Source organism: Peromyscus eremicus, chromosome 12, assembly GCF_949786415.1.
Source record: "Peromyscus eremicus chromosome 12, PerEre_H2_v1, whole genome shotgun sequence".
In the NCBI taxonomy this organism is placed as follows: Eukaryota; Metazoa; Chordata; class Mammalia; order Rodentia; family Cricetidae; genus Peromyscus; species Peromyscus eremicus.
Genome location: NC_081428.1, coordinates 10,686,415 through 10,699,906, shown reverse-complemented (window position 1 = coordinate 10,699,906; position 13,492 = coordinate 10,686,415). Strand labels below are relative to the sequence as shown.

Sequence of the window (13,492 nt, the reverse complement as noted above, 5' to 3'; positions counted from 1 at the left end):
TGCATGCAAATGTATACACACTTCTATTACTGATAGTGTAATGACCACTTGGATGTTCCCTTCTCATAGACCCGATTTTGTCATATATTCTCAATTTTCTATTTTATCACAACTGGCCTTTCTATAATTTCAGAATCTATATTAAATATCTGCTTGCATAATGGTGAGATGGGGTGTTACTGACAGACACTTCTTCTGGTACTCCTACATTCAGTATCACAGCTGAAGCAGTAGGATTGGATACTTTCCCAGTGACACAGACACCACCATCCAATAAGTCAGCTCAACCATCTCTACAAAGCACATCATTACATGTGTTAGCTTACTTAATTGTTTCCCTCTAGATTTTAATATAAATGCTTTCAACATACAAGAAGGTTTGAAAAATTGTGCCATATATTTGATAATTAACACCAACTCATATTCTAACAGCAGTAGCACAGACACTGAGAGCAACAATTAATAAATGGGACCTCTTGAAACTGAGAAGCTTTTGTAGGGCAAAAGACATAGTCAATAAGACAAAAAGACAGCCTACGGAATGGGAAAAGATCTTTACTAACCCCACATCTGACAGAAGACTGATCTCCAAACTATATAAAAAACTCAAGAAACTAGACATCAAAATACTGAACAGTCCAATTAAAAAATGGGCTACAGAGCTAAACAGAATTCTCAAAAGAAGAATCTCAAATGGCTGAAAGACATTTAAGGAAATGCTCAACATCATTAGTCATCAGAGAAATGCAAATCAAAATGATTCTGAGATACCACCTTACATCTGTCAGAATGGCTATGATCAAAACCACTAATGACAGTCTATGTTAGAGAGGATGTGGAGCAAGGGGAACACTTCTCCATTGTTGGTGGGAGTGCAAACTTGTACAATCACTGTGGAAATATAGCTTTAAATTTTAATTTGCCTGTGATGTGGCTAGATTTTCTCTCAATAAAACATCCATGGATGCACTTAGGCCTCCATGTAGTTTCTTTTGGGGAACATCTGCCCAATTTAAGCATCAGCACTTTTTTGATGGAACAAGTTCTTTTGGAAGATCATTCTTTTCATTGGACCCAAATCATCCCAGCATTCCTTAGTATGGTGGGTACAGCTAAAACCTGTATCATTTTTCCTTCTTGTGAGTAATTTGTTTTGTTCATTGGATGCCTGGATTCTTTATTCTTCATGTTGTATAGTCTACGATGGGTCTATCAAGACTGATGTGTTCAGCCATGGAAAGCCCTATTACTATCACACGCCTGTTTAGCTTTCAATATGGATCAATATTTTTCTTGTGTTTTAACTTGTACTATATTTTCAGCTCTACTTGTTGGATTCCGTGTCTCAAGACACCAAATTCCTTTTAAAGTGTGTTGCCTTTTGCTCCCTGTAATTAATGCCCTTGAAAAAATCTACATTCACAGTCTTTCTTCTTATCTTTTCATATTGTTGACTTTTACTTGTGAAATGATGTTGATTTAAGCATGAGTTGATTACCTCAGCTGTACAATTTTTTCCTTTCACCCCACCCTATCTGTTTTATCATGGTGCTGTGCCTGTTCTTTGTTGTTGTCTGTTTGCTTGCTCTATTTTCTGCTTTGTTTTGTTAAGAAAAGTGTGTTGTAGAATAGCACAGTTGAAGAAGAACTTCTGTCTCTCAGAGCTGTTTTTCTTTCAGGCATAACTGTTCTTTTGATAGTCTGCTTCTTAGACCACTCTCCTTGCCCTTTCTCTGACACACATTGACACAGTTGTTGCCATCCTCTATCTTCCCATCCTGCCCATGATTGGACATGTCTGTCCTGACATTCTCTTTGGTCTGATGTGGAGCTGGTGAGTTCTAAACCCTTGCTCTGTCACATATATGAAGAGTGTGTTTCCTGTGTATTCTCTTGCTTGAAACCACATTTTTTCTTGTTTGTTTCTGTCTACACAAATTTTAAGGAGTGAAAATGCCAGCTGAGCAGCTTTTGTTTTGGATACTCACTACATATTCCACCTTCAAGATTTTATTAAAGTATATATTCAACAATCTAGCTAGGGGAGCTGTAATATTTCCCCAGGAAGTCCAGATGGGCCTTAAACTTTTTTATTTTTCAATAAAATTTATTTGGGGCTCTGGGGAGATGAATCAGTCAGTAAAATGCTTTCTGTGCAAGTATAAGAATCTGAGTTCAATCCCTGGCATTCACATAAGAAGCTGAGTGTAATAGCACCTTTAAACCCAGTGCCACCAAGGCAGGTATATCCTGGGGCTTGCTTATCCTAATGGGGAGCCCAGGTCCCAGTGAGAAGCCTTGTCTCACTAGGAAGGTTTGTGGGGAACAACTGAAGTTGACATCCAACAGGTCATTCTCTCTCTCTCTCTCTGAAATGTGCACTTCATTAGAGAGAATTTTGTTTTCTCCATTTAAATTGGAGGAATCTCATGAGGTGAGTAAGGCCAAAGGACTGGGCCATGCTGTAATCAAACAATGAGCATGTTCAGTGAGCACTCTGGCCAGAGGAAACCTGATCCATAAACTTCAAACCAAAAAGTGATGATGTGCAGCCCAGAGCCAACCAAGAAATGCCACAACAGCTAGGAGCAAAGCCTGCCAAAAAGCCACATATATAAACCTCAGCCCTTTGTTTACTAAGTGAGAGGTTGCTTGCAAACCCCCCAGAGTCTGTGTCATTGACTCTGCATCTACCCACCCCCTGCCACTGGGATCAGAGACAGCTAGAACACAGCTGTATAGCCAGCAACACTCTCAGGAATATATTGCTTTTCAGTTAATTGAGGGGAAGGGTGATACAACTATACATTCAGTCTCCTTCTGTTCAGGTTTGGAGGACTTGGGGAAGATCTTCCAGACTTTGTGAGCCCATGGATGCTCCTGGGATAGAGTGGTGCTCAGTAGGAGGGGATCCATTAGAAAAAACTATGCTGCAGCCTTCCTCTCTACTCTGGAATATTCTGTCCCCTATACCTTTCTTTCCCCTTGCTGCCTTGAAAATGCACAACCTTACTTGTTCCGTTTCATTATTGTGGGTTGCTGTAGTTTTCTTTCTTTTTGGTTTTTGGTTTATCAAGTCAGGATTTCTCTGTGTAGCTTTGGCTGTCCTGTGCCAGTGGCCATGTCAGAGGAGCTACAGATGGCAATTGACTTCAGGGGATTGGCCCACTAGGAAACAAAACCCTGATGAGTGACTCTTGGATAGGGAAGGCCCTGAGAGCCTCAGTCCCAGACAGTTTCTTGCTACTGCTGTATCTTTGCATGTTTGTAGCTGCCATTTTTCTCTGGTATCTGGCTTGGTGTGAATGGGTGTGGGGGGATCCCCACAGCCTTTCTTGTAGTGTGATCATCTCATGGAAATTTCCAGTTCTATTGGGCATTTATGCCTGTGGATTGTTATGAAGATGATTTCCTCATAAACTGTACTGTTTAACTGAAACAATGATTTTATATAACAATAGTGTTAGTTTAAATAGGATTTTGATGATTAAGGGTCTTTAATAAATATAGTAAGTAATTATTAGTGGAGAAATTAACATAGGTAAAGGTAGGATAAAATGTTGCCCATGCCTCTGATAAGGCAGAGGCCACAGAGGATAAAAAATAAAACAAAGAAGTGTCACACAGCTAGAACACATGAGACATGAATTTCTGTTGAGGAGCCATATAGACTGTGGCTTAGGTTAATGAGTTAAGAAAAACAGTTGAGTCCCAGTAGCCCAGCTAGCCTTAATTCTTTCATGTTAGCATTGGAAGATGTTTTCACAGGTTTCAGGGTGCATCACAGGTGAAATAAAGCTTTGAAAATAACTTAAAGTTAGAATAAGATGTTTTTGTCAAATAGCTTTGAGGTAAAAAACCCAGGAAGACAATCTAAAGTTCATAAGGACACATAGCTGAGTGATAGATTTATTAAGGTCAGGGATAAAAAACAAAGCAGTCCAATTATTATTAGCTGATGTGCCTTTATTGCTAGGATTGGTTGGTGATCAAAGATGATGATTAATTCCTTGTACCCATTTCTGCCCTCAACTTTCTGATATAAAAAAAAAACTGTTGCTGAGTGGGTATGTACCCTAAAGATTTAAAGTAGAGCTGACTAGTTCTTTTTCATATATAAAAGTTTAGATTTGTGATTCTTCTAAGATTTCTTATAAGATTACCTTTTGAGATAAGTAAAATGATTGGTCCTTTCTTTGTAACTGTAAAATGCAGCCTGCCAGCAAAAGAACTGGCTGATAAAAATGCCTCGCTTGCTTAGACTCTGTTAATCTATAACAAGTTGCTTGGGTATGAATTATGTGGGTTCTTGGGACAACTTGTTTTTCACCTATAATACATAAAATGTTTAACCATGTAAGGAATATGGAAAAATATGCTGTTTTTGCTTATATTCATTGTAATCATTCATTTGAAAAATAGAATATAACCACATTGCAATTCTTATATTGCTTGAAAGATTTTGCTAGGGTATATAAGCTGTAAGGGAAAAAATAGAGAGAAGGAAAGTATCAAGAGAGTTAGAAGGAAAACATCTAGAATGAAAGAAGGAATACACCAGGAAAGATGTAGAGGAAAAAGAATAATAAAAAGAATAAAGAAAAAGTCAGAAGGAAACCATCAAGAGAGTGTGTATGACTTTTCCCTTACTCTCTCAGATATGAAAGCCTTAGTTTGCCAACTCTGTGGATCCCCATCAAGCCCTGTGCTGCTGGAGGCTGGTCCTCAAGGCAGAGGTAGTCCTGGAACTTGCTCTGTAGACCAGTCTAGCCTTGAACTTTCAACTCATAGAGATCTGCCTGCCCCTGCCTCCCTAGTTCTGGGATTAAAGGCATGCACTACTGCCACCCAGTTGCTATAGTTCTTGGTTTGCTCGCTTGCTTTGATATCAGGGAAAGGAATTTTGTTCCATTAAATCAGAAACCTTCTTATACATGCCAGAAAAGATTCTGGAGATATGAGAAAAGCTTACATGGCAGGGAGTCATGGATGGGGCAATGGTCAGCCTTCTCATTTTGGTATTCCCTCCTTATTTTACAGACATTGAGACAAACTACAAGTCCTTCTCAAGTCAGAAAGGAAGCTGGTTAGGCCTTCCAAGATCTGTTGTCTGGTTCTTTAGAATCATCACCAGCACAAAGTTCCTGAGCATGTGCTTTGCACTGTGTCCAGATGATTGATCTATGAGCTTCTACAGACAAGACTCCACAACTAAGGAAAAGACTGGCCCCATTGCACATGCCTACAGCTTCAAGTCTTACTTGGGAGTAATACAAGCTCCCAAGCCATGGTTAAATTATTTATTATATAGCTTAATTATTGTGACGAGTTAAATAATCCCCAGTACCACCCACCACCATCTCTGAATTCATAAAATGTCATGCCCCCACTCTCTCCACATCCTCACTCCGAAGGCCATGTTGATATCCAGTGCATATTCTTTTGCTTCCTCCTCTAAATATGAATCTTACTTGGTGGCCTTGTGTGTGTGTCTGTAAAATTTTTGGTTGATAGGCCAGGCAGTGGTGTCGCACGCCTTTAATCCCAGCACTCGGGAGGCAGAGCCAGGCGGATCTCTGTGAGTTCGAGGCCAGCCTGGTCTACCAAGTGAGTTCCAGGAAAGGTGCAAAGCTACACAGAGAAACCCTGTCTCGGAAAAAAAAAAAAAAAAAAAAAAAACCAAAAAAAAAAAACAAAAAAAAATTTTTTTGGTTGTTAAGAACAAGAGCCTGGACCAAGGCTTGGCCTTCTGGGTCACTCTTTCCTACAATAGAGAAACCAAAAAATCAAGCCATTCTCTTTCTATTCTAGACCATTGCTTTTTTTTTTAATTTTAATTCTTTAAGGAACTTTTTATTCATTTTACATACCAACCACAGATCCTCCTCTCTTCCCTCCTCCTGCCCCTCTAGCCTCCCTCCCAACCCACACCCCATTCCTTCCTCCAACAAGGTAAGGCCTCCCATGGAGAGTCAGCAGAGCCTGGTCCATTCAGTAGAGGTAGGTCCAAGCCTTTCCCCTTGCATGAAGGCTGTGAAAGGTATCCCACCATAGGTAATGGGCTCCGAAAAAGCCAGTTCATGCACCAGGGATGGATCCTGATCCTACTGCCAGGGGCCCCTTAAGCAGATGAAGCTACACAACTGTCATGCTTATGCAGAGGGCCTAGTCCACAGACCATTGCTTTTTATATGAGCTCCCTAAACTCAGTGTTAATTAGCTCATGAAATATTTATTTATTTGAGACAAGGTCTCTCTATCCATTCTTGGCTCTCCTGCAGCTCACTATATAGACCAAGCTGATCTTGAACTCAAGGAAATCTGCTTGCCTCTGCCTCCCAAGTACTGGGAATTAGCTCATTAGATAAACAAACACCCCACAGACATGAACACACAGGCACACACATACATTTTTTACTGTGTTTAATATATTTTAAAAGCTATAAGATGAAAGATACTTTGGAAAAGACCTATAAACATACTTCTTTTTGTTTAACAGATACTTTCTTGGATAGCTGTGTATAAAATCACATCTTATAGATGGAATAGTATTTAAAATGCATACTTATGTTCACTATGCATAAAGCATGCCAAGTATTGATATGTAAATATTATATTAATATATGATTTTCCCCAGGTAGAATAAAATTTTAGTTATTTAGTTTTTAAAGTGTGCTTTTTTGTGTTTGATTTTCAAGTGAAGCACACCTGTGCTCAAGGTTACTGAGAGGCTGTATAAAAACTTTGTAGAAAGTTAAGCTAGAATGAAATGTCATCTTGTTGTGATGGTTTATTGGGACTCTGTGGACCAGGAAAATGGGCTTGACAATACTGGTGCCTTCTAGATCTACAAGTTCATTTGAAAGCCCATTTCTCAAGCTTTTGGAATTTTACTTTTCAGAGTAGCACTGCTCATTCCTTCTTATATTTATTCACTTAACTCATGTAGCTTCCAGTTGAGAAAAATGGTCTTCCAAATACAGAGCACTTGATGGAGTGCCCTGAACCCCCCACAGGGGAGTACCATGGATAGTGCAATTCTCTTACCATTGACAGCCCATAGTGATCATTTTGCATTACGGATCTGCTCCCTCTTCCCTAAAGTCATCTTCTATAGACACCTCGTGTGCTTTTTCCCACTTCTGCTGGGTATTGGGCATTTATTTGTGTGACTACAACAAGTCTTAGTGTCTTTGTTTTTGTATTTCTTTTTTTTGTCATATCTAGTGAGCTTTATTTTTGTTTCTCTTCTTGATGTGTGTTCTTCAGTTCCTGGTATGATACACAGTGCAGTAGTGTTAGCTCCTGAGTCTCACTTATATATTCATTGTTTTCATTTTCTAGTTCCATAATTCTTGGAGTATATTGTACACAAATATTGATCAGTGACCCAACACAATAACTTATGATTCAGATTCCTTATGTGGGACTTATAAATCTGCATTTTTAAACCTCTCAACTAATTCTAAGGAAGGTAGTTCACTGACCACACCTTTAGCATCACAACTTGAGATCATTGATGAATTGGGATTTGATCAGTAAGAGGCACTTCCCCAGTCTGGTTATCAGGATGTAACTATTCTTTGCACAGACATGAATTCTGACACAAAATGGTACTATGTGCCATGTGAGAAAAGGATGCAGAATTTACAGTTTGTGATGTTAGATGTTTGAATGACATTGTGGTTTAGTTGTGGAATGTCACTATTGGCTCTTGACTGTGACTACCTGGCCCCCAAGTGATGGCACTATTTAGGAAGGTTATTGAGCCTTCAGGAGGCAGAACTGCACCAGAAGAAGGAGGCAGGACTTCAGATTTTTTTAGTTCGACCCCGCTTCCTGCTCACTCGTAGCAGCTTCCTGGCTGTGGATGCCATGCCTTTCCTGCCATTATAGACTGTGTTCCCTTGAACTGTGAGCTTAAAGTAAACTCTTCCTTCCCTGAGTTGTTTTATCAAGTACTTTAGTATAGCAACAAGAAAGGTAAGCAATAAGAGTGAGTGCACACTTTATCTCATTAGCTTTTAATTTGGCTAACATGCTAAAAAGTATGCAAATGTGGATGTTAGAAGCTGTTTCTGGTTGAAAAGACCAAATTTGTTGATGTTTCCTGTTCTGTGTGGACCCATAGAAGAAGGATACATTTGAAGAAGTCACCCACCACTGATATTTCCCACCATGATGCAGGCAACATGAAATAGCCGGGCACTCTTGGAGTCACTCCAGTCACTGGTAGTGCGGGGCTCCCTGTGTCAATTTTGCATGTAATCTTTATTTCGTGCCTGTGTCTCTTTTCCTTCTATTACATTCAGTAAATCAGAAGCCACTTTGAGGTTTGCCACCTTGACTCAGGTATTGGCAGGGTCTGAAGAATTATTTTCTTTCTCTGTCCTCCACAGGGAATGTTCTTGGTCATCATTCTCTGAAGCCCACATTTATTCACATATTATTTTCCTATGTGGACTTTATAAGATGGAGCCAGATCTTTTTTTCTGTAGTTACAGCTAAAGGCAGTTTGGCAATTTTCTTCAGCAATTCATCACTAGAAATGCATTCTGGAAGGAGCCCATTTTTGCTCACTTCATTGGTTGCTGTGACCTCTGTTTTCTGCCCAGAATTTGACTTATTAATACCATTTAGAAGCACTAGGAAGCCACACTCTGCATATTCATCAGGAGATACAGGGCGTACATACTCATAACCCAGCACAGAGCATCTCTAGTTTGGATTGAGCTATTAGTCCTAGTAGCTTAGCTTCTGATTAATAGGTAGATCATTATGGCTGCACTGCAGGGAATTGGCCTTCTTTCTACTTCTGCTTTCCTTAAGTGGAAACAAACAGTAAAATGATCCTAGGTGTGTAAGCATACTACTTCTAATCCTACACCAAAGCCCCTTTAGATTGAGATTTAGATTGCCAAGCATTTGACTAACTTGCATTTATTTATCTCTGGAGATATGTAGGAAACCAGGAAAGAATGAACATACAATCAATATAAGGCAATTTGGGGACCTGGTAGATTGGATGAAATTATATTTGTCAGGAGGAAGCTGCTATTTAATTCACAGGCACAGATGCCCACATTCATCTGTGACACTGAATCCATCCCTAATAAGTGTTGTCTTCCCTGAGGCTTTTCTTGTTAGTCTAGTCTCCTTGCTCAAATTTCAAAGTTGTCATCTTCAATTCTGGAAAAGCTGATGCTTCATGTGCCTCATTCAATAAAGGTGGAGTGTGAGGGGCATGAGTTATGGACCCAGCATCTAATGCTTTATCAAGTATGCCTGGAAGAAAGTGTAAGAGTTTTATTTAACTTCATAGCCATCAGATACATTAAATCCCATGAGTCTTGGTAAATTATTAAACAGTTATTGATTTTGTTGTGGTGAACATAGAGATGTATTGACTTTCACCTTAGTCAATAGTTTCCAACAGCATAATAAATCTTGATGTTTACTGAAACATGCATTTTAATCTCAGTGTGTTGTATACATACATTTCAATGCACAGACATTTATTTTATGCTTCCTTTGAACATTTCTGCAAAGGCTATTTCCCCCTGAAGATCTTATTCATTTTGGTTTTGTTTGTTCATTCCCTATCCCTTTGTTGTTGTTGTTTAACTACTTGATTTTATTTTTTCCTTCCTTGCTTGATAATGGGGGGGGGAGATAACAAGGCCTTGGAAGAAATCTATTTGCCTTTAATGAGCAAATTGGGAATCTGTCTTCCTGATGAACTTGTGATCAGTTGTGAAGTGTGACTGCCTGTCTGCATCTATATTAAGCTTCAGTGGAGGAAGAAACTTGAAGACTTTCTCCAACTCTTTGCAATAATGCTTCATTCTGATATACACTAGACTAATACATGATGAGGACCCATGTCTGAGAATCTACCACTCTTCGTTGTAATCATTTTTCAGTTATGTGGTACTATAACTAAACAGAAATATTTGAACAACATTAAATAATAAACTCCAGAATATAATGTAATGGGTATAAAAAAGAAACCCTAATACTTTCCCCTTTGCTAGTTAAGTTTCTACTAATAATATAAGTAGTAAAGAAGAAATGCAGTAACCTAGAACATTTTTCAAAGATGGTGACTGTGGTTATCACACAGAAGAGCATCTCAATGAAGCATCATCCAGATCTGATGGGCTTGAGGGCATATCTGTATGAGATTATCCTGATTATAGTAATTGATGTGGGAGGAGTAGGCCTACAGGTATCATCCATGTTAGGTCACTCTGTATAAGTGTGGAGAAGCCAAGCTGAGCAGTGGGCATGCTACTTTTTCTTGATTGTGGGTGTGGCCAGCTGCCTCAAGTTCCTGCCTGGCCTTCCCCATTTTGATGGACTGTCACATTGGATTGTAAAGCAGAATAGACCCTTTCTCCCTTCAGACACTTTTGTCAGGGTAGTTTATTATGGCAAATAGAGGTAAGACTAGGCCAGTGACCTTCAAATGCTCACACAGCATCTATGACCAACATGGATAAGTAACAGCCCCCACCCCGTTGATGGATATTTAAAGCTAAGAACTTAAAAATGAGAATTTATGTTCAAGCTGTTTTTGTTTGTGTGCTTTGGATCAATGTGAGTCTTTAAAATATACATCAATAAGACTTTTTAAACCAAACATGGGAATGAAAGAAAAGTCATTCTGAACTTAAATGTATAGATCTTTGTATATCTCATATGGTCAAGGTGGCCTTGATATAAAATTTTGACTTCTAATACAAAGAGGAATTATGCCATGTGGGTAAAGAAACTGCTCTTGCCTCAATTGCTGACAGTTAGTGTCCAAACTAGCAGGATGCAAGAAAGATGACTGCTGAACTTTGCCAAGACAAGGTAGTACAGTCCTTCAAAATTTCCTGCTTCACAGGAAAGTCTATCAGATATGCTAGGCCTGTAGGCCAGAGTTGGATGCTCCAATGTTGCAGAGGAACTTTGGATGACTGTCCAGACAGACTGATGTTCCTGTTATTAGTTAACATTTCATCCTTCTGGGGTCTTTGATGGAGTTGAAGACTAAATAGTTATAATTATAGCTTTCTTTAGTTATAATAGAAAGTAAATTAGATACAAAACTTTAGACTACCAAGATAAAGTATATTCTCTAATGTTGCTAAGTACAAATGGATTGGATATTGTTACTGTAATTTTTACTTAATAACTGCTTTTATTGTGCATAATTTTACTATGATAAAGTTAAAACCTTCCTTTTTTTTTGTTTTTTTGAGACAGGGTTTCTCTGTGTAGCTTTTCGCCTTTCATGGATCTTGCTTTGGAGACCAGGCTGGCCTCGAACTCACAGAGATCCGCCTGGCTCTGCCTCCCGAGTGCTGGGATTAAAGGCGTGCACCACCACCGCCTGGCAAAACCTTCCTTTTTTATTTAGATACAAAGGAGGATATACTGTGGAACAATCTTTTCCTACACTATGAATATGTATTACTCTTATTGGCTAATAAAAAGCTAATTTGCTGATAGCTGGGCAGGAAGAGATTGAGTGCAAGAGCCAGACTAGGAGAATTCTGGGAAGAGGAAGGGTGGAATAGAAGAGTTGCTGCCAAAACTCAGAGAAATAAAATGAGAATGCTGTACTGAGAAAGGGTACCAAGCCACGTGCCTAAATATAGATAAGAATTGTGGGTTGATTTAAATGTAAGAGATAGTTAGTAATAAGCCTGAGCTATTGGCTGAGCATTTATAAGTAATATTAAGCTTATGATTGGTTATTTGGGAACTGGCAGGTGGGAGAGAAAGGTCCAATTACATGTGTTCTAATATGTTTTGAGGCCATCCAGTAAACATGATTATAATTCATACATAGGTCTTGTACCAAAAATTTCTATCCACCCATCCATTCACTTATTTTGAATATTCACTTAGGAATAAATCTACCTTGGCTAGTCTCCAACTTTAGATTCTTAAATGATGGCTGCTTACAGAAATGGCAATTATAACCTATTGGAAGGTGAGAGATATTCTACCCCATCATTTCCAATTGCTATTGTCATAATCTAAACTTTTATTTGAGGAGAGAGAGGAAAATAAGAATGAAAAGAATGGCAAGATGTATTAGTTTCTTTTCTTGTTGCTTGACAAACTTGCTTGCACGCACACACACACACACACACACACACACACACACTCACACACATACTCACATACACTAAAACAAAATGAAACCCAAAAAACTTAGGGAAATAAGGTCTACTTCCATGATGGCAGGGAAATCATAGTGGCAGGAGTTGAAGTGCCTGAACACATTTCATCCACAGTCAGAAAGTCAAGGGAGAAGAATGCTTAGTTAACTTTCTATATTTTATTCAGTCCAGGGCTGCAGCCCATAGACTGGTACCACCCACATTTTGTGTGGCTCTTCTCACCTTGGTTAATCTAATCTAGAAAAATACCTCACAGATGCACCCAGAGAATTGTTTCCATGGTGATCACAAGTCCCATCAGGTTGAGAGTAAAGGTTATCCATCACACAGGATAATTAACTAAAGTCCTGATGATGTGTAATACTTTGAATATTACATTGAATATTTGAATATTCAATACATTTTTATTTGAACAATACATGCCACATTTAAATCATCTTCTCTGAGAAACAATAGGGGCTGTATCAATCTGATCTTGTTTATGTTTTACTTATTCCTGGCATGTTACTTACAGGTTTAATTTCATTCATTCTTCCATTGTCTCTATTGTGCGGCCTACCATCATGTAACCTGGTAACCACTTCTGTGTGAACTCTCCACACACAAGCCTTGTTGTATGCTGTGCCACCCTCTCTGTTCCTGTAGCATCTCATGAGTCAGACATTCCCTTTTAAAGGGCCCATGTGTCGTTGAAATGTTTCCTTCTGGGGAATGGAGGATTCAGGTCCATGCAGGGAGGGTTGCTGTAACAGCCAGCTCTGCTTACTAAGAATCTTGGCTTTCTTTTCATGCTGCAGCTATGGACATGCTGAAGTCACTTACTGATGCAATGGTTCCCTGCCAGTGTTCCTGGAGCCGTCTGTGGAAAGTCCTTGAAAGGGAGAGGTCCAAACATTGATGGCTTATATTCTACCTTCAGTGAACTGTGAATGCCTCTGCATCTGAGAGTTGCAGTTAATCATTTGAAAACATGCTAAGAAACTTGGAATTTTGAATGTGCAATGATTGTTTGCATAAATGTACATATTTTAATAACAGGAGGAATTAAGTGAAACATCTTGAGAAAGCTGTTGATTTATCTATGAGGAGAGACCAGGACAAAAGTTCAAGTTGGCAGTGCCTTGAAGTTGTAAACATTTATGAAAATGGCTGGGCAGCCCATCCAGATCTTGCTTCATAGCATTTGGAAACAATATCAGAGTGAAATTCTTCCAAATTATTCCATTTAAGTATAATTTATGGCAATAAACCCAATGGTTTATCTTCCTACAGGACACAGGGAGTAAGCATGAAAGCCTAGGGAGGAATTCACA

General features: G+C 39.0%; 1 long non-coding RNA gene across 1 annotated transcript in view; it reads left to right on the top strand.

Annotated features, from left to right (window-relative positions):
* The window catches only part of LOC131922574 (uncharacterized), a 35,026-nt gene extending 21,845 nt beyond the window's left edge, over positions 1-13,181 (top strand). Inside the window, exon 3 of the long non-coding RNA XR_009382329.1 lies at positions 12,977-13,181. This is a non-coding gene — a long non-coding RNA (uncharacterized LOC131922574). The remainder of the gene's footprint in view (positions 1-12,976) is intronic.
* The last annotated feature ends 311 nt before the right edge of the window (positions 13,182-13,492 follow it).